We start from the raw sequence: 15,984 nt of genomic DNA, 5'->3' as shown, positions 1-15,984 counted from the left end.
CAGGATACTCCTGATCATGTACAGCAAAGTAATTTTGTTTGACAAAATATCTTTGGAAGTGATGATTGCAATAGACAAAATGTGAATTTTGAGTTTTTTGGTTGGTTGGTTTTGTTTGTTTGCTTGCTTGCTTTCATTCGCTAATGTCTATTTTGTTTGTTTTTTGATATGCATTGTTGTGTCCAAGATTGCTGTTATGTTTTGTTTGTTTGTTTGTTTTTATCAATATATGGCTAGATTGCATAAATTTCAGCACAGTGAATATTTCAAAGGTTCTGGAAGATACGGATACCTTGAAGATTCAAATGTCATGAACTTGATATGTCATAAACTTGAAATGTCATGTCTTGATAAACATGAGTTTATCAAGAAACTTTCTTTGTGGACTGCTCGCTAAGTAACTACCAGAATCAGTCTTTATTACACATTTTCTGGCTTGTAACAAAGCTTGGAAAGTATATACATATATATATACTTATACATACTTATACATACTCATATATATATATTTAAGTTATATGTATATAAGTGTATATATATATAGTCAAATATAGTTCAGAAATTACCAGATTATTTTTAGATATTTTTAATTTATTTATTTTTTTAATTTATTACCACTTTCTTTATAGTGCAGAACTAAGGATCACCATTAAGCCAAGAGGAAATTCATGTCAAGATTTGACATAAGTCAATTGGTTTTAAAGAGAAAATATATATATATGATGTTTTTTATTTCTATGTAATTACCATACAGCAAAATGGTGACATTTTGCTGCAGATCACTATTAGGACCACTTCAAGACCTGTCAGTTAACAAGAATATTCTTGAAGAAGAGAGGCAGAAGAGAAAATGTACTCAACATTTCTCATTATCTTTTGTCTTCCCATTCGCCTCTTAAGTTTTATGTTCCCTGAGTTTCCTCTCTTTGCATGTTCCCTCTCTTTGCAACTGTTTCTAGTTTCTTCCTTTCTAGTTCTCATTTTTTTTATTTATCAATTTTAATCTTTGTTTGTCTTAACTGGATGCAAGTGTCTACCGCTCTCTACTTGCTCAGTTTAAATGATGTATTGTATGCAGTTCTAGATATTTTCTCAAAACAGCTTCATCTGTGTAGTTTTCTGAGTACCTTTTACAGAATCACAGAATTGTCTAGGTTGGAAGAGACCTCAAGATCATCGAGTCCAACCTCTGACCTAACACTAACAAGTCCTCCACCAAACCATATCACTAAGTTCAACATCTAAACATCTTTTAAAGACCTCCAGGGATGGTGACTCCACCACTTGCCTGGGCAGCCCGATCCAATGTCTAACAACCCTTTCGGTAAAGAAGTTCTTCTTAATATCCAACCTAAACCTCCCCTGGCACAACTTTAGCCCATTCCCCCCCTGTCCACCAGGCACATGGGAGAATAGACCGACCCCCACTTTGCTACAGCCTCCTATAAGGTACCTGTAGAGAGCAATAAGGTCACCCCTGAGCCTCCTTTTCTCCAGGCTGAACAAACCCAGCTCCTTCAGCTGCTCCTCATAAAACTTGTTCTCCAGACCCTTTACCGGCTTTGTCGCCCTTCTCTGGATTCTTTCAAGCACCTCGATGTCCGCCCTTCTCTGGATTCTTTCAAGCACCTCGATGTCCTTCTTGTAGCGAGGGGGACAAAACTGAACACAGTACTCGAGGTGCGGCCTCACCAGAGCCGAGTACAGGGGGACGATCACCTCCCTAGCCCTGCTGGTCACACTGCTTCTTATACAAGCCAGGATGCTGTTGGCCTTCTTGGCCACCTGAGCACACTGCTGGCTCATATTCAGCTGACTGTCCGCCATCACTCCCAGGTCCTTCTCTGCCTGGCAGCTCTCCAACCACTCATCTCCCAGCCTGTAGCTCTGCTTGGGGTAATTGTGCCCCAGGAGCAGGACCCAGCACTTGGCCTTATTGAACTTCATGCAGTTGACCTCAGCCCATTGGTGCAGCCTATCCAGATCCTCCTGCAGAGCCTTTCTACCCTCAAGCAGATCGACACACGCACCTAACTTGGTGTCATCTGCAAACTTACTGAGGGTGCACTCAATGCCCTCATCCAGATCATCAATAAAGATATTAAAGAAGACTGGCCCCAGTACTGAGCCCTGGGGGACGCCACTAGTGACCAGCCTCCAACTGGATTTGGCTCCATTCACCACGACTCTTTGGGCCCGGCTATCCAGCCAGTTTCTAACCCAACGAAGTGTACGCCAGTCCATCATGAGTAGCCAGTTTCTTGAGGAGAATGCTGTGGAAAACAGTGTCAAAAGCTTTGCTGAAGTCAAGGGTAGACCACATCCACAGCCTTTCCTCATCCACCAAGCGCGTCACTTTGTCATAGAAGGAGATCAGGTTTTTCAAGCAGGACCTGCCTTTCATAAACCCATGCTGACTGGGCCTGATCACCTGGTTGCCCTGTAAGTGTCGTGTGATGACATTCAAGATAACCTGCTCCATGAGTTCCCTGGTACTGAGGTCAAACTGACAGGCCTATAGTTTCCCAGGTCTGCCCTCTGGCCCTTCTTGTAGATGGGCGTCATGTTTGCTAGCCACCAGTCGACTGGACCTTCCCCGATAGCCAGGACTGTTGATAAATGATGGTAAGTGGCTTAGTGTAGATGCACTTCAGTTGGGCCATTGCCTCTCTCCCAGCGTTGCCATTGTTACCCCTGGCACATCTCTAACAAGCCCTGTTTTCCTCCCTGTCCCCCTTCTTACCTAGTTTAAAGCCCTCTCAATGAGCCCCACCAGCTCCTGGCCTAGGATCTGTTTTCTCCTTAGAGATAGGGACCCATCTGCGGCCATCAGGTCGGTACCGAGTAAAGCACCCCATTGCCAAAAAAGAAAATTTCTATGTTCACACCAGCCTCTGAGCCACGTGTTTATCAGGTGGGTTTTCCGTGTCCTCTCTGTACCCCTCCCGGCCACCTATGGATAGATGAAAACACCATCTGTACTCCCACTCCATCCACTAAACATCCCCGTCCCCTAAAGTCCCGTTTGATAGTCTTCAGGCTTTCTCTTCAATGTCTTCACTGCTAGCCTGGACTATCAAAAGAGGATAATAGTCAGAGGGGTGAACCAGGTTGGGAAGCCTTCTGGCAATGTCCCTGACCCTGGCCCCAAGGTGGCAGCAGACTTCCCTACGGGTAGGGTCAGGCCAACAAATAGGTCCCTCTGTTCTCCTGAGAAGGGAGTCACCTACATCACCCTTCTTTCTGTCTTGGTGGAGACAGTCCTGAGGCATGGAGTCGACTTCCTCACCCTAGGCATCCTCCTGGGTAGACTTTCTACCTCTTCTTCATCTACTGGTCTCAAGCTCCAGGATCTCAAATCTGTTGTGTAAGGGCACCTAGGAAGGTGGGGCCGGCAGGGGGGGGGGATTCGCCTGCGATGTCAAGCAGGGACCTGTTTCTATTCCTCCTCAACTCCTAGGTCCCCTCTCTCTGCCCGACAGCGACAGGGCAGGGGGCCCACCCCTATTTGGGGTGTCTCAGACTGGTACCTCTCCTTCAGGCCCTGCAGGGAGTTGCTCCACAAGTCTATCTCCTGCTCACACTCCCTGATACCCCTCAACCTCTTAACCTCCTCCTTGAGTTCTGCTGTCAGGCGGACCAGGTCATTCACCTGCTCACACCTCACACACACAGTCTCTCTGCCCCCTGCAGATGGTAGTAAAAGGCTCAGACACTCCCTGCATCCAGAGACCTGAACTGCTGCATTTTTGAGTGGGCAGTCAGTCTGGGTGTGTACAGACTTCCTAGAGAGAGCACTGTGCCTGGTGGAGACCATTGCAGCTTAGCTAGCGGTAGACTGCTGTTGGAGGAGTTGTTCGTATGGGCAGGGGGGAATGCTCTGCCCTTCCTGCTCGCCCTGATTGCGCTAGCTGCCACACTACGCTCTGGTCACTCGCGCTCCCTAGAGGCAGCTTTTGAACAGCCAGGGAGGGGGTGTTGCTGGCTCCGCCTATGCCTCTCCAGCCTCCCTTGTGAGGGCTGCCGACTCCTGGCGGCTCCCTCAAGTGGAGGGAGCCCTGCCTGTCCGATCCCCCACTCTGCTGCAGAACGCATCTGCCCCAGAGACAGTTGCCTCGGCAAGAGGAGTCCTTTAGGAGTCCTTTAAGCAATGTGACTACCGATGTATGGTTTGCTCTCTATTTGAGTCCTTATTCAGGTGAAACTTTCTGTGCACATTTGTTAGGAATTCCTCTGTCTCCCAGATTCAAATACATTTTTTTTTTTTTAATTTCTAGCATATAGTAAGGATTGTGATTATTTTCTAATTAAAAAAGCTATTATTATTTGTTTATTTGATAGGGACATATTTATGGTCTCCTACCTGAAAATGTGTTCAAATTCAAATTAAAACTACTATACAAATATTACTGGAAATGTTTCTCAGGATTAATACATAAAACCTGATTTAATGCATAAAACCAGTAATAACAGACTCTTTTCCAAAATTATTTGGTTTGCACAAGATTATAAGAATGTAAGGCTGAACCAGATTCCCTTGACTATCTGAAGAAAACTTTTCTCACGCATATCCATTAGTAAAACACAATTTGAGTATCAGTGACTCACGATTACTCACTGATTTCTAAGGAACCCTTGCTCAGATTTTTACAGTGTAACTAAACTTTATTGACTCATGCCCCTACCAATTCACCATTACAGTTGTAATGGTGAAACAACAACAACAAAACCAAACACAATAATTTAAAGAAATACTGCTAATAATAATTATTTTGTAACTACAATGACCAATGAAGAAAAAAAAAAATAAATCTCTTCTCTGAAAACATAACACTGTTAGACATTGTGTATATCCCTTCCCTTCCCTTCCCTTCCCTTCCCTTCCCTTCCCTTCCCTTCCCTTCCCTTCCCTTCCCTTCCCTTCCCTTCCCTTCCCTTCCCTTCCCTTCCCTTCCCTTCCCTTCCCTTCCCTTCCCTTCCCTTCCCTTCCCTTCCCTTCCCTTCCCTTCCCTTCCCTTCCCTTCCCTTCCCTTCCCTTCCCTTCCCTTCCCTTCCCTTCCCTTCCCTTCCCTTCCCTTCCCTTCCCTTCCCTTCGTTTTATTTTGTTTTACTTTCCTTTGTTTTACTTTTAAAGATTCGTTTTTCTTTGATGGAAATTTACAGAAACCTTCGACCCTTGAAAAAGCGTTAAAATATAAGTAGATTTTGTAGGTTTTTGTAATTTTTCAGCTTCCACTCACTCATCTATTTGGAAGTGTGCACAGTGCTCTCTGCATTGAGATGAGACACGTTGAAATGATAGGCACTAAAGGAAGTTGACAAAGATCATGTCACTGACTTCTGTGCCAACCAACAGTATTCACTATCTTTTCCATTTCTAAATCCAATATATTAAATTTCATAGCATAGATAAGTGTCTAATATGAACAACTATTGACTAGGTAATCAGTTTTCCCTCTTTCAGGCTAGAATTTTTTCTCTCTTTCAGGCTAGAATTGTCTCTCAAACTGGAATCGCCTATGAATATGTAGAAAAGTAAAACTACATATTGAAAATAGAAGGGGGGAGAATTAATTTTGCCTACATTTGGCCATATTAAAACTATTTACATATTTTAACTATTTTGATTTCATTTTAGTCAAAGGAAGGAAAATGGCAAAGTAAAAGAATAGTAACCTTACTATGTACCTTAAGAGCAAAGCAGATATTAGAGTAGACATAGTAGACATCTAGCCTACAGCTGAATGAATGCAGGCCAAATGAATACCATTCACAGTTTATTGTTGATAAGTGATTAATTTCAATCTTAACTTCCATTGACTGGCTGTCAAAAATAGTCTGGGGATAGTGTCACGGGACACTGAAACAAAGCTATTTCTTTTTGTCTGTGTAATCAACAAATATGACTCTGTTTCCTAAATACTTGAATATTTCCAGACAAATGGGATAGACTATTTCACATCTTTAAGAGTTTCCAGAGATATTATGAACTATAAAATTGCTTGATGTCAACTAACAGTAGTAACATATCTAAAAAACACTGTATTGTACAGGGGAATACTGTGGAATAATTGCTGTAGGTGACTTATTGAGACTAAAAGTATGTCTACATCTTAAGAGAAGGTTCAGCACTGAGGAAACTTCCAGGGTGGGATGTAGCAGATATGAAAGGAATTTGATCCATGATAATCCCCTTGGGAAAATAACCTGCAACTTTCAATATTGGCAACACCAGAGGAGCTTGGTGTTCCAACTCTAAAGTTAATAGCATGGAGGGTGGAGCAGAGTGAAGACACCATGGCCAGGCTCTGTGATTTCACTGACAGGAAGGGAACTTGGTGATACTATGGAACTCATGGCCAGACCTGTGTCTAACTGATAACCAAATAATGTCCTCTGGGTGAGCATTGCTCTGAATTTCTCTAGGCCTATATATTTAAAGCAAAAGTGAGAAAATTTATACCAATCATATTGAAGATTCCTATGACCAGAGTAACTCAAGCTCCACCTAAAAGTAAGAAAATAATATAAGAATGATTCAAGAGGGCAAAAATGTTAGGGAAGATATTACAGACAAGTCAGGAGGACATCTCTGCCTTCTGGGATCGGTTGACAGGCTGAATCTCTCTTTCCCCACTACTGGGTGAGTTTTGAACCTTCGGTAATACTGAGTGCTTCCCTGGGAAATCTAAGATCGTCTGTAGAGCTGTTTCATAAGGTAGCTTACATATAATTAATTGTGTTTTTCATATTCCTGCTACTTGCATGTACTTTGCAGACAGTTCATTTATCACCAGCAATCCAAAATAACCTGTACTCCTGTTCATTCAGTAAAATACACCAGTCATTTATCTACGAGACTGAAGTTATATTGCACTACTCGTGGAACAGTAATCATGATAATTTAATCACGAATATCGAATCATAGAATCATACAATGGATTGGGTTGGAAGGGATTTTAAATATTGTCCAATTCCAATCTACCTACCAAGGACAGGAATGCCACCCACTACATCAGGTTGGGCAATGCCCCATCCAGATTGGCCTTGAATACCTCCAAGGATGGGGCATCCACAACCTCTCTGGGAAACCTCTTCCAGTGCCTCACCACCCTCTGAGTCAAAAATTTCCTCCTAATAGATAATCTAAATCTCCTCACTTTTAGTTTAAAATCAGTCACCTTTGTCCTGTCATCTGACTGAGCAAAGAGTTCCTCTCCGTCTTTTTATGTCACCTTTAAATACTGAAAGGCCACAGTGAGTTCTCCCTGGAGACTTCTCTTCTTCAGACTGAACATCCCCAGCTTTCTCAGCCTTTCTTCATGGAAGAGGTGCTTCAGTTCTTCAGTCATCTTGGTGGCCCTCCTCTGGACTTTCTCTAACAGATCAACATCCTTCTTGTGCTGGAGGCTCCAGACATGGACACAACACTCCACATGGGACCCTGGGATGCATGTCATTGGACCCCATAGACTTAATCCTGTTCAGTTTTATCAGGTGGTCTCAAACCTACTCTTTGCTTACAGTGGGAGAGACTTTACTCAGAGGTTCAAGGACTTGAGAGATGTGGGAAGGCTGACTGGCAGTGAAGAGTGAGGCAAGGAAGTTGCTGAGCACCTCAGCCTTCTCTATGTCTGTTACCAGTTCTCCCTTCTTGTTTATCAGAGGGGACTCATTCTCCTTGGCCTTTGTTTTCTGGCCAATGCACCCATAGGATCCCTTCTTGTTATTTATATCCCTCGCCAAGCTCAAAATAAAAAAATAAAAAAAGCTGTGTCTTGGCTTTTCTTCTCCCATCCCTGCACAGACAGACCCTGTACTCTTCCCAGACCACAAGTCCCTGCTTCTGCTGCTTATGCATTTCCTTCTTGTGCCTCAGTTTGACCAGCAGGTCCTTGCACAATCATCCTGGTTTCCTGCCCTCCCTGTTTGCTTTCTTACACAGGAAGATGCAGAGTTCTTGTGCTCTAAGAAAAGTGACCTTAAAGAGTTGCAAGCTCTGTTCAGCTCCCTCGTCCCTAAGTACAGTGTTCCAGGGGATCCTGTCCACTAGGTTTTTAAACCACTGGGAGTTTACACTTTGGAAGTTCACAGTTCTGACTTTTCTGTTTGCCAAGCTTATATTCCTCAAGATCATGAACTCAACCAGAGCATGGTCACTGTCTCCAATTTAACCTCTTCAATGAGTTCATCTGACCTGATAAGATGTGGTAGAGTAATGCTTATCCTCTAGTTGGTTTGTCTAATACCTGGACCAGGAAGTTATTGTCAATATACTACATGAGTCTCCTAGATTGCTCACAGCATGCTGTGTAGATTTACCAACAGATATCCAGGTTATTCAATTCCCCCATCAGGATGACAGCGTGCAAGCATGATGCTTCTTGTAGTTGAAGCAAGAAGGCCTCATCAACAGGCAGCATGTAATGGACCTCAACCACAAAGTGTCCTTTATTGGTTTATTTTTTAACTTTTACCCACAAGCTTTCAACTTGTCCATGGCTGTTTCTCAGAGGCATGTCTTCACAATCAATCCCTTTCCTAACATAAAGGTCAACACCCCTACCATCCTTCCCTGCCTATCTTTTCTGGAAAGCTTGTAGCCCTCTATTCCAGTGTTCCAATATCCATCACACCACATTTCCATGATAACAATCAAATCATATTTTTTTAGTTGCACCATGGTTTCCAACTCCTGCTTGTTTCTTACGCTGAATGCATTGGTGTAGAGGCACTTCAGCTGGGCTACCACTCTCATCACATTTTCAGATGATGCCTTCCTAATTCCTTCGGGACAGTTCATAAGTATTTTCCTGTTGTTTCCTAAACTGACAGTTTTCCCAGGTTACCTTCCATCTCTCAGAGGTGCATCCCCTTCTCCCACCACAATTAGTTTAAATCCCTGTTAACAAGCCCATCCAGCTTGCTGCCCAGAACACTCTTGCCCCACCTGGTTATCTGTGTCCCATCCAGTGTCAGCGTGCTCAGTGTCTCATAAGTATGTCCAAAATCATAGAACCCAAAACCTTGGTCATGGCACCAGCCACAAAACCAATCATTCAGTTGGTCTGTTTTTCTGCTTCTTTTTGGGTCACAGTCACCAACTGGGAGGATGGAGGAGAACACTACTTGCAGTCCTGATCCCTTTTTAACATCTTTTCGAACGACGTAAATCCCCTTTTGATATTTTAAAGTCTATTTGTTGCAGACTAATTTGATCCCATGAGAAAGAGTAGGAATGGGTAGTAGTCTTTCAGGCCCCACCAGGCTCAGTAGCCTCCTTGTATTATTATGAATGTGGGCCCCAGAGAGGCAGCAAACCTCACTGGAGAGATTATCTGGACAGCAAATGGGTGTCTCAGTGCCTCTCAGAGAGGAGTCTCCAATTACTAACACCCTTCATGGTGTTTTTCTTTTTTGTGTCACTGGTTCTGATGCAGGTGGTAGACTGCCACTGTTGTATGGTTGTCCTTTCTGAGGTCTTTACCACACAGTCTCCTCTCTCCAGCCCTAGAGCATCAGATCTGTTGTGTAGGGACAGTTCAAGAGCAATGGGAAGACTCCTTTTCCTGCTCCAAGCAGAGAGTAAATGCAACCAAACTTTAGTTTAAATGTGCTTTTTGGTCACAAGACATCCTCCTCCTCTATAAGACCACTGTTTTTTAAGCATGCTTGCAAAGAAGGTGAATTTTTTGCTTTTTTTTTTTCTGTTTGGTTGTTTGATTGGTTTGTTTTTTACTGACCTTATTTTGTACATAATCCGTATCTTTAAATCTAGAGACACCACAGCAAAATGAGATGTTCTATTAAAGCCTTGCTCTAAGTAGACAGACAGTGAACAATAATCCTCAAAAAAACATTATCTTATAGACTGTTTGACACCTTTACTGAAGCACAAAAACAAGAAAGGCAAAAGCCTGACTGTAATTTATTTATTATCAGTTCCCAAGGTTAGGTCAACAATAATTTCATCTATATTTGTGAAAAGAAATATCAGAATAATGATAGGATAGTAACACAGTCTGACCTAACACTAAAAATGAACACTAAAATTATTAGTTACTCTACTCAAGAAGACTTACTCATCCATGGATATCATAGGAAAATAATAACTAAACTTTCCAAATGTTTCTAGTTGTTTCTGAACTGTGGACTGGATAACTAAATAAATATCTTCAATTCTGTGTTATTTCCTCTGTATCTTAAAAAACCCTTGAAGTAGTAACAAGTCTAATCTGTATCTTTGAAATATTCAGAAGTTAATTCAGTCTTTCAGTAGGTGAGATAAAGGGAATTGTTTAAGTAACGATGCCATAGGAAAGTGAAAACTAATAGAACCTGAAAATGGCTTAAGGAAATTTTGTGTTGCATGCAAGTTTCAATTTAGACAAGATGGATAAAATTGTTGAAAAGTCTAATTTTCACTCTTTTTCTCTAATTCCCTTCCCATGCAGTAAAGTATACATAGGTAATGTAAATATTGACTCAAGAAATATTGATACTTGACTAATGACCTGACATATATCTTCTATATCCAAAATTTTTACTTTATTTTCATGGCAGTGTAATGTTTTAGTTTAATGAAAATATGTTAATTAATAGTCATGGTGAATGCATTGTTACTAGCAATGCTACTTGAATATCACTATGCAAAATTTAAGAAGCTTTAAGTGATAATCTTCTTGCTTTCTGAATCACTCTTCAAATATTATGTTTTACAATTTTACTCAAATACAATGCATTTGGCCAAACTATCATGGTTATTTCAATCACAACATACTAGAAAGATATACAGGAGAAAAAAAAAAAAAAAGAGAAAAGAAAAAAGAGAAAAGAAAAAAAAAGAAAGAAATAGAGAAAGAGAGAGAGAAAGAAAAAGGAAGGAAGGAAGGAAGGAAGGAAGGAAGGAAGGAAGGAAGGAAGGAAGGAAGGAAGGAAGGAAGGAAGGAAGGAAGGAAGGAAGGAAGGAAGGAAGGAAGGAAGGAAGGAAGGAAGGAAGGAAGGAAGGAAGGAAGGTGTCCTGGTTTCAGTTAGCACAGAATTAATTTTCTTCCTAGTAGCTGGTGGAATGCTGTGTTTTGGCTTAGGATGAGAAGAGTGCTGATAACACCCCGATGCTTTAATTGTTGCAGAGCAGTGCTTATACTAAGCCAAGGACATCTTAGCCTTTTGCTCTGTCCTGCCAACGGGCAGGCTGGGGGTGCAGTAAGAGCTGGGAGGGGACAGACCCAGGACAGGTGACCCAAACTAGCCAAAGGGGTATTCCATACCATCTGACGTCATGCTAAACAATATATAGGGGTGGCTAGCTGGGGGGAGGGGGCCGGACTGCTCGGGGTTAGGCTGGGCATCGGTCAGCGAGTGGTGAGCAATTGCATTGTGCATCACTTGTTTGTACATACTATTATTACTTTCCTATTATCACCATTGTATTATTATTGTTATTATTTTTATTATTATTTTGTTATTATTATTTTCCTGTCTTATTAAACTGTCTTTATCTCAACTCACGGGCTTCACTTTCCATTTCTCTCCCCCGTCCCAGAGAGGGAGGGGGGAGGGTGAGCGAACGGCTGCGTGGTGTTTAGCTGCCGGCCGGGTTAAACCACGACAGTCTTTTTGGCGCCCAACGTGGGGCACGAAAGGTTGAGATAACGGCAGATCTGACCAGAGTGTGTTAAACTAAAATTGGTGTAAGGATTAGACCTGCTTAATAGTCACTTGTCATAATGCTGATTGCTTTAATCTCAACTCTGCTGCGCCTGTTTTCCAAATTGAGTATTATAGTACATTATTTTCCGTATTTGCTCTCTGTCGTGTTGTTTATCCTCTCCGGGCCCTGGTTTCAGATCATTATGGTGCTGTGTGTTGTAGCAATGGCTTATGAGACGATGAAATACGTGGTCATGACTCTAACTTGTTATTTGTATTCAGTAACATCGTCGACTCTGTACTTTGGAAACTGTATCTTGGAAACTATTAGCAATTATACCTATTGTTTTTTTTCATTAGGGAGTCAATCTGTGGAGGGGAAAGGGGAGGATATTTTTCCTTACTTGCTTACTCTCCCTTTCTCCTTCACCCCCCCTGTATCCTCCTGGGTCACTCTGCCTTCCTCCTTCACCACTCTCTTATCCCCTGAGCTTGTCACAATAGCTCTCCAAGATATTGAATATTTCTGGAATACTCAGAGTACCATAGTCTTGTTGTTCTGCCTCATGAATGCACTTCAGGTTCTGCTTAAAGTTAAACAACTACTTGGGAAGCTCATCCGGATATCTGCCCGGAGGCAGGATAGTTGTGGGTGGCAGGGAGTATGGGCGGATATGGGCAGGCATCTAGAGCAGTTGGCACCCCCAGTGTGTTGGAAATTCACCCCTGAACAATGGCAAAATCCTCAAAAACTGGCAGAATGCTTGAAAAAAAGGTGTCATGATTCTGGCAGTTCCAAAGTAACACAAATCATTGTAACGTGCTGGGGCCTGGCTCATGCCTATCGAGCTGCCATTGATACTGCTATCAACTTAGTGACAGACCCTGCGGCCACTCCAAGCCCTGTGACAGATCCAACGGCCACTGTGACCCCTACGGTGGATTCTGCTCCAGCTCCAGCCCCAGCTCCTGCAGCCACTCCAGATCCGGTTCCTGCAGCCGCTCCAGCTCCTGTAGCCGCTCCAGTCCCAGCTCCTGCAGCCGCTCCAGTTCCAGCTCCTGCAGCCGCTCCAGTCCCGGCTCCTGCAGCCGCTCCAGCTCCTGCAGCCGCTCCAGTCCCAGCTCCTGCAGCCGCTCCAGCTCCAGTTCCTGCAGCCGCTCCAGCTCCAGTTCCTGCAGCCGCTCCAGTCCCAGCTCCTGCAGCCGCTCCAGCTCCTGCAGCCGCTCCAGTCCCAGCTCCTGCAGCCGCTCCAGCTCCTGCAGCCGCTCCAGTCCCAGCTCCTGCAGCCGCTCCAGCTCCAGTTCCTGCAGCCGCTCCAGCTCCAGTTCCTGCAGCCGCTCCAGTCCCAGCTCCTGCAGCCGCTCCAGCTCCTGCAGCCGCTCAAGTCCCAGCTCCTGCAGCCGCTCCAGCTCCTGCAGCCGCTCCAGTCCCAGCTCCTGCAGCCGCTCCAGTCCCAGCTCCTGCAGCCGCTCCAGCTCCTGCAGCCGCTCCAGTCCCAGCTCCTGCAGCCGCTCCAGCTCCTGCAGCTGCTCCAGCCCCAGCTCCTGCAGCCGCTCCAGCTCCAGCTCCTGCAGCCGCTCCAGCTCCAGCTCCTGCAGCCGCTCCAGCTCCAGCTCCTACTGCTGCTCCAGTCCCAGCTCCTGCAACTGCTCCAGCTCCAGCTCCAGCTCCTGCAGCCGCTCCAGCTCCTGTGGCCGTGTCAGAGAAACGAGCTGTAGCAGTGCAAGTTGACCCTGCAGAGGGTATTCCAACCCCTGTAGCAGACTCTGTAACAAAGTCAGAGAAACGAGCAGTAGCAGTGCAAGCTGCCCCTGTAGAGAAGGTGAAAAAATGGTATAGAGATTCAGGTCGTTTAGAACGCAGAGAGTCTTCTGCCAACCCAGGTAAGGCTTCTGCCAAAACTAGGTATAGAGATGACGAAGATGACGACGACGCTGGGCCATCAAGGATTCAGGAGGAGGAAGATGAGGATGTCGAAAAATCAACAGTAACTACCCGAAGCCTAAACGAGCGCGAGCTACGAGATGTGCGAAAAGATTTTGGTCGCTGTATAGGTGAGCAGCTTGTCACCTGGCTGCTCCGGTGCTGGGACTCTGGAGCCAATTGTGTGGAATTAGACGGCAGGGAAGCCAAGCGGCTGGGATCCCTTGCTCGAGACGCCGGCATTGACAAAGCAATTGCAGATGGAGCACAATCCACCAGCCTCTGGAGGCGTCTCCTCTCAGCTGTGAGGGAAAGGTATCCCTTCAAGGAAGAACTTTTATGTCTACCAGGCAAGTGGACCACTATGGAGAAGGGAATCCAGTACCTGAGGGAATTAGCCGTACGGGAAGTGATTTATGAAGATCCAGACCAGAGACAAACATCCAAAGATCCAGATGAAGTCAAGTGTACACGACCCATGTGGCGGAAGTTTGTACGGAGTGCACCATCATCATATGCCAGCTCATTGGCAATAATGGCCTGGAAAGAGGATGAGGAACCCACAGTGGATGAAGCGGCTAAACAACTCCGGCAGTACGAAGAAAGTCTCTCCTCTTCCTTACAGGCCTGCGTCTCAGCTGTGGAGAAACTTTCTGAAAAGGTTCACCAACTTGAAGAGAATCTATTGTCCTCCCCACCTGAACCAACCAGTGTCCACCGACCAAAAGAGAACACCTGGGAGAAAACACTTTCTGAAAAGTTTCACCAACTTGAAGAGAGATTATTCTCCTCCGCACCTGTACAAAGCAGTGTCTCAGCTGTCAGGGGTAGGCGTTCACCCACACAAGGAAGACGATATGGTGGGTACTCACCCCGTGCCACCCTGTGGTTTTACTTACGAGACCATGGAGAGGACATGAGAAAATGGGATGGAAAATCTACCGCGACCCTAGAGGCACGGGTACGTGAGTTGCAAAAGAAAACAATCAGGAAAAAGGGATTCTCCGAAAAGTTTGCTGCTCCAACTTCCAGCAGACAGTCCTTCAAACACAGAAACGAAGAAGATTCTGACCAGGATTAGGGGGGCCCTGCCTCCAGCCAGGGGGAGGAAAGGGACAATCGAGTTTATTGGACTGTGTGGATTCGATGGCCTGGCACATCACGCGCACAGAAGTATAAGGCTTTAGTAGACACCGGTGCACAATGTACTATAATGCCATCGAGCTATAAAGGACCAGAGCCCATCTATATTTGTGGAGTGACAGGAGGATCTCAGCAGTTGACTGTATTGGAGGCTGAGGTGAGTCTGACTGGGAATGAGTGGGAAAAGCACCGCATTGTGACTGGCCCGGATGCTCCATGTATCCTTGGCATAGACTATCTTAGAAGAGGATATTGCAAGGACCCAAAAGGGTTCCGGTGGGCTTTTGGTATAGCTGCCTTAGAGACAGAGGGCATTAAACAATTATCTACCTTGCCTGGTCTCTCAGAGGACCCGTCTGTTGTGGGGTTGCTGAGGGTCGGAGAACAGCAAGTGCCAATCGCTACCACAACTGTGCACCGGCGGCAATATCGCACTAACCGAGACTCCCTGATCCCCATCCATAAGCTAATTCGTCAATTGGAGAGCCAAGGAGTGATCAGCAAGACCCATTCACCTTTCAATAGTCCCATATGGCCAGTGAGAAAGTCTAATGGCGAGTGGAGACTAACAGTGGACTATCGCGGCCTGAACGAAGTCACGCCACCACTGAGTGCTGCAGTGCCAGACATGCTGGAACTTCAGTATGAACTTGAATCGAAGGCAGCCAAGTGGTACGCCACAATTGATATCGCTAATGCATTTTTCTCCATCCCTCTAGCAGCAGAGTGCAGGCCACAATTTGCCTTCACTTGGAGGGGAGTCCAATATACTTGGAATCGGCTGCCCCAGGGGTGGAAACACAGCCCTACCATTTGCCATGGGCTGATCCAGTCTGCGCTAGAGCAGGGGGAAGCTCCTGAACACCTGCAGTACATCGATGACATTATTGTGTGGGGTGACACAGCAGAGGAAGTTTTCGAGAAAGGGAAGAAAATAGTCCAAATCCTTCTGAAAGCCGGTTTTGCCATAAAACAAAATAAAGTCAAAGGACCTGCACGAGAGATCCAGTTTTTAGGAATAAAATGGCAAGATGGACGTCGTCAAATCCCAATGGATGTGATCAACAAAATAACAGCTATGTCTCCACCAACTAACAAAAAAGAAACACAGACTTTCCTAGGTGTTGTGGGGTTTTGGAGAATGCACATCCCAAATTACAGTCTGATTGTAAACCCACTCTACCAAGTAACCCGTAAGAAGAATGAGTTTGAGTGGGGCCCTGAACAACGACAAGCCTTTGAACAAATCAAGCAGGAAATAGTCC

At 44.8% G+C, this 15,984-nt stretch overlaps 1 long non-coding RNA gene across 1 annotated transcript in view; it reads left to right on the top strand.

Moving 5' to 3' along the window:
* The window catches only part of LOC137850108 (uncharacterized), a 308,777-nt gene extending 297,271 nt beyond the window's left edge, over positions 1-11,506 (top strand). Inside the window, exon 3 of the long non-coding RNA XR_011092267.1 lies at positions 11,008-11,506. This is a non-coding gene — a long non-coding RNA (uncharacterized lncRNA). The remainder of the gene's footprint in view (positions 1-11,007) is intronic.
* Positions 11,507-15,984: the final 4,478 nt, after the last annotated feature.

The sequence above is a fragment of the Anas acuta genome, chromosome 1 (assembly GCF_963932015.1).
Source record: "Anas acuta chromosome 1, bAnaAcu1.1, whole genome shotgun sequence".
In the NCBI taxonomy this organism is placed as follows: Eukaryota; Metazoa; Chordata; class Aves; order Anseriformes; family Anatidae; genus Anas; species Anas acuta.
Note: the sequence above shows the minus strand (reverse complement) of the source record. Positions and strands in the feature narration are given on the sequence as shown.